The sequence below is a fragment of the Aotus nancymaae genome, unplaced genomic scaffold (assembly GCF_030222135.1).
Source record: "Aotus nancymaae isolate 86718 unplaced genomic scaffold, 86718_ANA_hifiasm-v0.15.2.pri h1tg000040l, whole genome shotgun sequence".
Classification (NCBI taxonomy): domain Eukaryota; kingdom Metazoa; phylum Chordata; class Mammalia; order Primates; family Aotidae; genus Aotus; species Aotus nancymaae.
Genome location: NW_026988454.1, coordinates 13,412,577 through 13,421,759, shown reverse-complemented (window position 1 = coordinate 13,421,759; position 9,183 = coordinate 13,412,577).

Sequence of the window (9,183 nt, the reverse complement as noted above, 5' to 3'; positions counted from 1 at the left end):
TTAGATGTGTAAATTAGCATTGCAAGTGGCAGAGATATTTAGGAGAAAAAAAAAGAGGAGAAATAGTAAGTGGGAACTTCCCAAGAAAAGAAATTCTTATCTCTAATTCTAACAATTTTAAGATAAAAGGGAGGCTTAAGTAGTACATACTAGGAAAACTTTTGATGCATGGTTTCTGTATTAAATATCTACTGACATCACCTCACCCATCCTGTTTCTCTTTCTCTCTTACACACACACACACACACACAGATACACACAGTTCCCACGATACAAGTTGCTTCATAATCCGACCCCCAAAATGCTACTCTGTAGAGATCATTCAATTACAGCCACAATCACTAAGTCAATTTATAAAAAACACCACAGAAAATAATTCTGCTTACCCAGCTCTGAACTGCCTTGCACTGTTCTGTGTGGTAACTTTCCAAGGATCTGCTAAAAAGCTCAGTGATTCCTGTTTGCCAAGAGTCGAGGCATCTAAACAGTGTGAGAAAACGTTACTTTGGTCAGTAATTGGCACCGTGAGCAGGACATAAAGTGAGGAGTTGCCAAGGCCTTGGAGACATGGCTACCCAGTGTCAAATTAGGTGCTAGAGAAATTATCTCAAATTTTGCAGAGACAGAGAAAAAGATGACTTTATCTATTACTATCATAATCAAGCAAGAATTATATTTAATTCTCGTTTGTCTTTAGGTAATGAAACTTTGATGTCTTCAACAATGGTGGAATTATTTAATCAGCCAAACTGGCCCCTGGATAACATCCTTCAAAAACAGAAGAAAATAATGGCATGATGATAATCTGTGTCTGCTGCTGGAGCCAAGGGTGAGTTAGTCACACTACAGATGGCCGGGCTGGCCCAGGGTACAGCCAGCCAGGGAGAACACCAGTGGCCCTTGGATGTAAAGGACCCATGCCCTCCAGAGAAAACCCAGTAGCTAAAGATATAGCTCAGCTTTGGGATGGGAAAAGGAGATCAGAAGAGGACAAAACTGGCTGGGCATGGTGGCTCACACCTGTCATCCTAGCACTTTGGCTGACAGATCACTTGAGGTCAGGAGTTCAAGACCAGCCTGGCCAACCCAGTGAAACCCCATCTCTACTAAGAATTCAAAAATTAGCCAGGGATGGTGGTGTGCACCTGTAATCCGAGCTACTCAGAAGGCTGAGGCAGAAAGAATTGCTTGAACCCAGGAGGCGGAGGTTGCTCTGAGCCAAAATTGAGCCACTGCACTCCAGCCTGGGTGAAAGAGTAAGACTCCATCTCTAAAAAAAAAAAAAAAAAAAGACAAAATTAATGTAATAAAATATTAATATTAGGTTGGTGCAAAAGTAATTGTAGTTTTTGCCATTATTTTTAATGGCAAAATATTCTTATTTGAATAATATACTTATTCAAATATAAGATACCTAAGACATTTCAGTATCTTATTCAAATATGATGTTTTGCCATTAAAGGCAAAAATCGCAATCACTTTTGCACCAACCTAGTAGCACCTAGAGGTGTCTGAATTCTGACTCTGACTCTTCCAATCTCGTTCAGACTCCGTTGCCTTCTCCCTGCTGCTTTCCCCCATTATTGCTAACTTTGATTTGATTTCAGCAGGACAAAATGTCACAAACAGGGACAAGGGATCTCCCTGATGGTGCTATTTTGGGGGACTCCTTAAGCATCTTAGGGAGACTTTGTAATAGTTGAGAAAAGAACTACGTGCTTTCAAATCTGACTTCCTCATTTTCCCTTCTTACCTGAACGATCTTGAGCCATCATTTAACCTCCCTAAGCTTTACCTTCTTCAGCAACAAATAGGAGTGTACAAACAACAGTGTTCATCTTAGAAACTGTGTGTGAACTTTAAGTGCAATAATGAATAATGCATAAGGCAAGTACCTCAAACACGTTAAGGATTATTATTATTATTATTATTATTATTTTGAGATGGAGTTTCACTCTGTCACCTGGGCTGGAGTGCAGTGGCACAATCTCAGCTCACTGCAACCTCCGCCTCCTGGGTTCAAGCAATTCTCCTGCCTCAACCTCCTGAGTAGCTAGGCTTACAGGCACATGCCACCATGCCTAGCTAATTCTGTATTTTTAGTAGAGACAGGGTTTCATCATGTTGTCCAGCCTGGTCTCAAACTCCTGACCTCAAATGATCCACCTGCCTCGGCCTTCCAAAGTGCTGGGATTACAGGCATGAGCCACTGCACCCTGCCAAGAATTGTTATATTACTCTTGCATTTACTAACAGCTTTGTACTGGGGATTTTTTTTTTTTTTTTCAGGAAAAAAAGTTTAAATAGGGTGTTGTGAAAGAGTCATGGTTTTCAAAGTTTCAAGAGAAGTGTTTTATTAAAAGAAGGGGAAGAAATCAATGTTAGCTTTGTCAAGAGAGCTCTGTATCTTAAACAATCAGCTTCTTGTTCATCAACAAGTTTAATAAAAAGTGCACCAAGTCCTAGAGACCAGATAAAAATTGAGAATACTCACTGGCTTCTTCCAAAGGCTCCTTTTAATCACTGATTTTATATCTGGGTGGTCTCACAATGCCTGCTTTTGTTGTTTTATATGTTTCTTGCTTTCTCAATCTGGGCTAACTGAGGAAAACTTCTAAATGACAACATCTGCTACAACAGTTGTCCTTCTTTCACGTTCTGGTTTTAATAATGAGGCACAATTATTCTGGAGAAATCTTTCATAAGTGGAGCATTGTTTTTAAATCTGCTTATTTACGTTTCTCGTGGAACTTTCTATGATACGCTCTGTTCAGGAGGAAACATCTGTCTTTGGGGTTTTCATCACTGTGAGGCAGTTTGCTACAGGGCATGGCATGCCTGGGTACTCATGGATAACCTCCAACATGGACAGGCCCAGGAACTCATGTTGACAGTCACGGCCACAGTCATGGCCTCAGGTACATGCTCATGTGCTCATTTGCAGAAAACACACAGAGGTGGGGTCCAGGTGAAAATGTTTCCAGAGGTTCCAAAGAATGTGCCTATTAGTGACAAGAGGCACAGCTGTTGCTAAGACAGAACCTTCAATACTTAAGTGACATTGTAGTGCTGGGTGCTCTTATGAAAAGTGAGTTCAGGTCCTTTGAGGAATATGTACTATGAGAAGTTCCAACTAATTGGAATATTGACTTTCCATTAATATGTCTCATTTTCCTTGAATTCCTATGTGAGAATTCTCTGTTTTGTTTTCATAACCCAAGGCTTCACATATCGAATTAGTAAATGAAATAGTCTACTTTTAAAGATCTAGGGTATCTCACAGAGGCCAAGGATTTTAGACGAAAGAAAAACTATAAAGATGGCTGTCTCTAAAACCAGGTGACAAACTTTCCCAAAGTCATGAGTCATACTCATTAGCTATTTTTTTTTTTTTGAGACAGTCTCAATCTGTCCCCCAGGCTGTAGTGTGGTGGCATGATCTCGGCTCACTGCAACCTCCGCCTCCCAGGTTCAAGCAATTCTCCTGCCTCAGCCTCCCAAGTAGCTGGGATTACAGGTGCATGTAATAAATTTTTGTATTTTTAGTAGAGATGGTGTTTCACCATGTTGGCCAGGCTGGTCTTTAACTCCTGACCTCGTGATCTGCCTGCCTCAGCCATCCAAAGTGCTAGGATTACAGGCATGTGCCACGGCGCCCAGCCTCATTAGCTATTTCTACATGCATGCATGTTGTTGGCATTCATAGAATTAGTTGATCAAAACTTTACAGTATTATTGCACAACTTCTTAATAAACTGGGGCAGTACTTGATAAAGAAGTAGAATGACGCTCTCTACTTTGAAAACGCCGGAGCTGACCCCTACAGGTTCCTGAGAGCCAGTTGTGTGTATAACTTCCCAACTCCACATTTGGTGTTGTCACATTGGTAGCTTAAAATCAGCTACCGTGGAAGTTTACACCATGGGAATAGGCATTTGCTACAAATCGGGGATTAATTATCCCAGGCAGCTGGTTGCGGAGCATTCACAGGCACACCCCTCGTCTAGGAGTCCCTTGGAAAGCTGATGCCATTTGATGCATATTTGCCGCAGTGAGGCTTTCTGAACAGCCTAGACCCATGCTGGACTTTCCTGCTGCAACAAGCTCTATGTAAAGATTCAAGAGCCACTTGAGATGTAGAAATCACCAAGTCTTCAGAGTGAAAATGTCAAGGCTGCCTAATGAAGAAAAACTATCAGGGTGAGGGCTGGGTTATTTCTTTCCTCTATGTATGTGGGTTTTTTTTTAAACTCAAGACTTGGCTTTTATACTTTTTCCTATTAGATTTTATTTCTGGAATTTAACTCATTTTTCCAGATATTTTCAATATCTTATTTGAATCATGATTCTGTTAGGCAATCTATTAATCAACCTGAGTGAAAACACTTGGTAAACTATAAACCCCATAGGCAACATAAACTATTTTATAGGTATGGAGGCTCATGCCTGTAATCCCAACACTTTGGGAAGCCAAGGCAGAAGAATTGTTTGAGGCCAGGTATTTAAGACTAGCCTGGTCGATATAGTGAGACTTTGTCATCTCAACAAAAATTTTTAAAAAAACAAAACAACAACAACAACAAAAAACTTTTTTTTAACATAAACTCACTGGGCATGGTGGTTCACGCCTGTAATCCCAGCACTTTGGGAGGCTGAGGTAAGTGGATCACTTGAGGCCAGGAGTTCAAGACCATCTTGGCCAACATTGTGAAACTCCATCTCTACTTAAAATACAAAAAAAATTAATTGAGCATGGTGGCACATGCCTGTAATCCCAGCTACTTGGGAGGCTGAGGCATGAGAATTGCTGGAACCTGGGAGGTGGAGGTTGTGGTGAGCCAAGATTGTGCCACTGCACTCCAGCCTGGGTGACAAAGCAAGACTCTACCTCAAAAAAAAAAAAAAGAAAAAGAAAAGAAAAGAAAAGAAAAAAACAAACAATTGCTAATATTTTTCAACAAATTTGACAAATATGCCATGATTATTCACACCTGCGCTTTTTCTTTTTTTTTTTCTTTTTTCTCTTTCTTCCTGCGTTATTGAATAGTGTTGAAAAGGACAGTGTCTTGGTTTGGGTTTTTTCAATGCAGACTTGGAGGCAGATGGTTTATTTAAAAGATGATCCAAGGAAGCCAGAGCAAAGGCGCAGGTGGAGTGGTGGGGGAAGAAGGGAAAGGTCATGAAGGGCGCCTACTAGAGCTTATTGCCCTTATCCCCGCTGGCCAAATCTGATGGGGACTCTGAGCACCTCTGTAGGTGGTATACACCTGCCTCTCTGCAGCAGAGGTCCTGCACCATTTATCCACTGACCCCTTCCCCTACTGATGAGTGTTGCCCCTGAGGACAGTAACTCCCTTGCATTTTGAGGCAGCAAGGCAACTTCCCAGGCATCAACTGAGAAAAGCTGGTGGAGAAAAGCTGGGGACTCTGCCTGCACTTGAGGTGAACTAACATTGACATGCACTGAAATTGTCCACCATAGCCACAGCAGAAGCAGAGGCGGGCTGAGAGGAGGTGGCTCAGGGCACCGTAACATCTGCTATGAACAGAATTGAGGGATGAATTTTAGGAGGTGTTCATTAACTCAATAAGTATTAATGTATTAACCAATTAGATGAAACATTTACCAAGCATGTGTTATTTCCAGGCACTATTACAGGTACTAAAGACATAGCAGTAAAGTCTCTGCCATCGACGAACTCATATTTTAGTAGAAGACAGATTCTTAAAAATTAATAATAATAATATAATGTCATTAGGTGGTTTATGCTAGAAAAAAATTTAAATAAGAAAGGTAAAGGATTAGGAGGTGATGAATGTTGGGGAGGGACACAGAGTGTTATTTAAGAAAGAGTATGTTCATTGCAGCACAGTTTACGATAACAAAGACCTGGAACCAACCCAAATGCCCATCGATGATAGACTGGACAGGAAAAATGTGGCACATATACACCATGGAATATTATGCAGCCATCAAAAACGATGAGTTTGCATCCTTTGTAGGGACATGGATGAACCTGGAAACCATCATTCTCAGCAAACTGACACAAGAACACAAAATCAAACACCGCATGTTCTCACTCATAGGAGGGTGTTGAACAATGAGAACACATGGACACAAGGAGGGGAGCACTATACACTGGGGTCTGTTGGGGGGAGTGGGGGGGACAGCGGTGGGGGGGAGTTGGGGAGGGATAGCATGGGGAGAAATGCCAGATATAGGTGAAGGGGAGGAAGGCAGCAAATCACACTGCCACGTATGCACCTATGCAACAACCTTGCATGTTTTTCACATTTCCCCAAAACCTAAAATGCAAAAAAAAAAAAAAAGTTGTCATAATTACTTTTCAGAATAAAGGACTCTGAGACGGAAAAAAAAAAAAAAAGAAAGAGTAGTCAGGGAGGACTGCTTGGATGAGGGGCCATTTGAGCACAATCTTGCATGAAGTGAGCGAGAGGGTCATGTAGGCAGACAGTGGTGGGGTTAGCAATACCACTTTCCAGACCCAGGGGAAATTCCATACAAAGATTTGGAGACAGGAGCAACCCTGCTGTGTTAAAGGACCAAGGCCAGACATAGTTAAGCACAGAGATCCAGTGGCAAATGAAAGAGACATGCTCCCTGCTCTGTAGAGCTTAGAGTCTACTGGGGTGACTGTCATTAACTTCATAAACAATGACACAAATAAAAATAAATGTATAAAGTGTGGTAAAGGCATAATCGAATTTGTGTTTCTTAATGACTACATGTCTACCTAGAGGAAAAGGACTGAAGGGGGTCGATGCTTGGTGTCTATCATTCGACACTGTTCATTGCTTTATCCTTTACTTCTCACCATCAGTAACTGGATGTAGCCCTGGAGGCTCAGCGTACTCATGACGGTCTGCTTCCTGGCATATTTTCAAGAAACATGTTGACTTGTAAAAACTTGAACTACTTGTACCTCTATCTCTGCACAGAAAAGCTGAAGGGAACTTAGCCTGAAACTCGTATATTAATAGTAGCGATTTCCACTGCCATGCCAAAGAGTAAGTCAAGATTCAAGAGCCAGTATGCTATAGTGGAAAGAGCATGGACTTGGACTCAAACCCAGCGAGGCTCCAATTCCAGCTCTGATAAGATTAACCACGTAGCTTTAAACAAATTACAAATTTACCCCTCTAACCCTCATCTTTAAAAAGGGGCTAATAATGCCTACTCTGGAGCATTATGAAGATGAAATCTGATCATGTATATAAAGTATCTGATTCACAACAGAGGCTGAAAATGGATTATTACATTCATCACATCATAGAGAATCCTAACGAATCTAAAACACTGTGATACATGTGGTTTTTCTCGGAACCACAAAAAAATATTAAAATGGCCAATGCAAAATTGAAACAAGTAAACAAATACACTGAAAGGAGCTTGTAAATAGTTCAATTATCCCAAGACACATATTTAGTATCCATGAGAAACTGCTGGGGGTGGAATGAAAGGGGTAATGGCAGAAGGAAGGTAAAAGTCAACTGCCTGTGGATGATTTCCTGGAAAAGTGTTTCTTTCCAGATCTCTGGTTTAGAAAGAGATCAGACTGACAATGAGACACAGATGCTGAAGCCTCAAACATAGGAAAAAGGTTCCACGAGGTCCAACCCCTCAAAGAAGAAATACATTTTGATGATCCAGCAAGAAATTCTTATTAGTGCAGGAACTCATACCCACCATCTGTCAAGGGAGGTTGTAATGGCATTGTTGACTCCCACACAGCAAGCAGAGCCTTAATCATGTTTTACTAGGCCTCACAGATCACAGGAGCAGGCATGCCTTCTTAGCCCCAGGCCTGGCACCACCCATACAAGGTAAGTAGTTTACAGGTGTGTTCGGGTCTACTTTAGGTCAGTCAGTTTATGACAGCTACAGAGGACCTCAACCCAGAGAAGGAGGTCAGCCCCAGGCAGAAGCTCCCACACCAAGGAAGAAATGCTGGGTACCATTGGCACCTACTTCACTATCTCCTGTGCCTCAAATTAAATTATGTTTAGACTAGCCCGAAAGCAGCGACAACAAATCCAAAAGAAAAGTAAAAACTGGAAATAATATTAAGAGCAAAAGCTTGTTGTTGTCTAATCAGGAAAAGCAGCAAAGCATACATTGCATTCAGATGTGCAGGCCAGTGGTCTAGAGACTTTTCAGGCTTTGGGTCCTTCCAACAGGCCACTTCTCCTCCTCATCACTTACCACAACAGCAGCGTAGGTTATTATGGTGCTGCGTGGCTTGCAAGGCATTCTGGAACACGTGGGTTTGTTATAATCCTCATGGCAACCTGATGAAGAGGTTACTATTGTCCTCATTTTAAGAGTGAGGCCATTGAGACTCAGAAGACAAAAATTAGTTGATTTATGCCAGAAGCCACGTGAAATTGATTTGGGGGTAGAGATTTGGACCCTGGGCTCCTGACACCAAGTTTTATTTTTGTGGCTACACATTTCATATTGTTGTGGATCTTTACTTTACAAACATAGTCTCACATTGGCATTGCAGCTGTCTGGTGGCACCGGGACAAAGTGCATTTTACATGTGGCTCTGGGCTGAAGCCACATCACCACCTAGGAGGGTAGGTAGCCCAGAGAGTCAGTCCAAATAGGCTAAGTGGTCATTAGTCCAGAACTCAAGTTGCCAAATCTAAGGAAGTGAGGTCTGAAAGTGGGATCTCAGCCAAACCAGTAATTTCTCAAAAGCCAAGGTAATCCTGGGTAACTGTGTTCTCTTACTGGGCAAACGTAAGAGAAAGGCTTTTTTCTTCAATTTCAGTAAAGTACAAAGTGTGGGTTGAACAGGATTAATTGAAAATGTCTTTGAACCTATTAATAGAGTTGAAATAAATCATCTGCAACTTTGTTTATGTGCTTCCTTAAAGTCCTTAAGTATGGGATCCTGACCAAAAGATTTTGATAGAGGTTTTTGCTTCCGTATTATATTCTCTAAAATTCTCATAACCTGTTTTACTAGTTAGCGGAATTGTGTGATGTCATAACACTTACAATTTGAGTGATATGTGCGTATTTCCTTTGATTGCCACAGTTTCTATTTTCCATGAACCATAGTAAATGTAGGCTCCATAAGAACAGGGATTCTTGTCTGAGTCACTCTTGAATCCTCGATACCTAGCACAAAATAGAACTCAATAAATATTTTT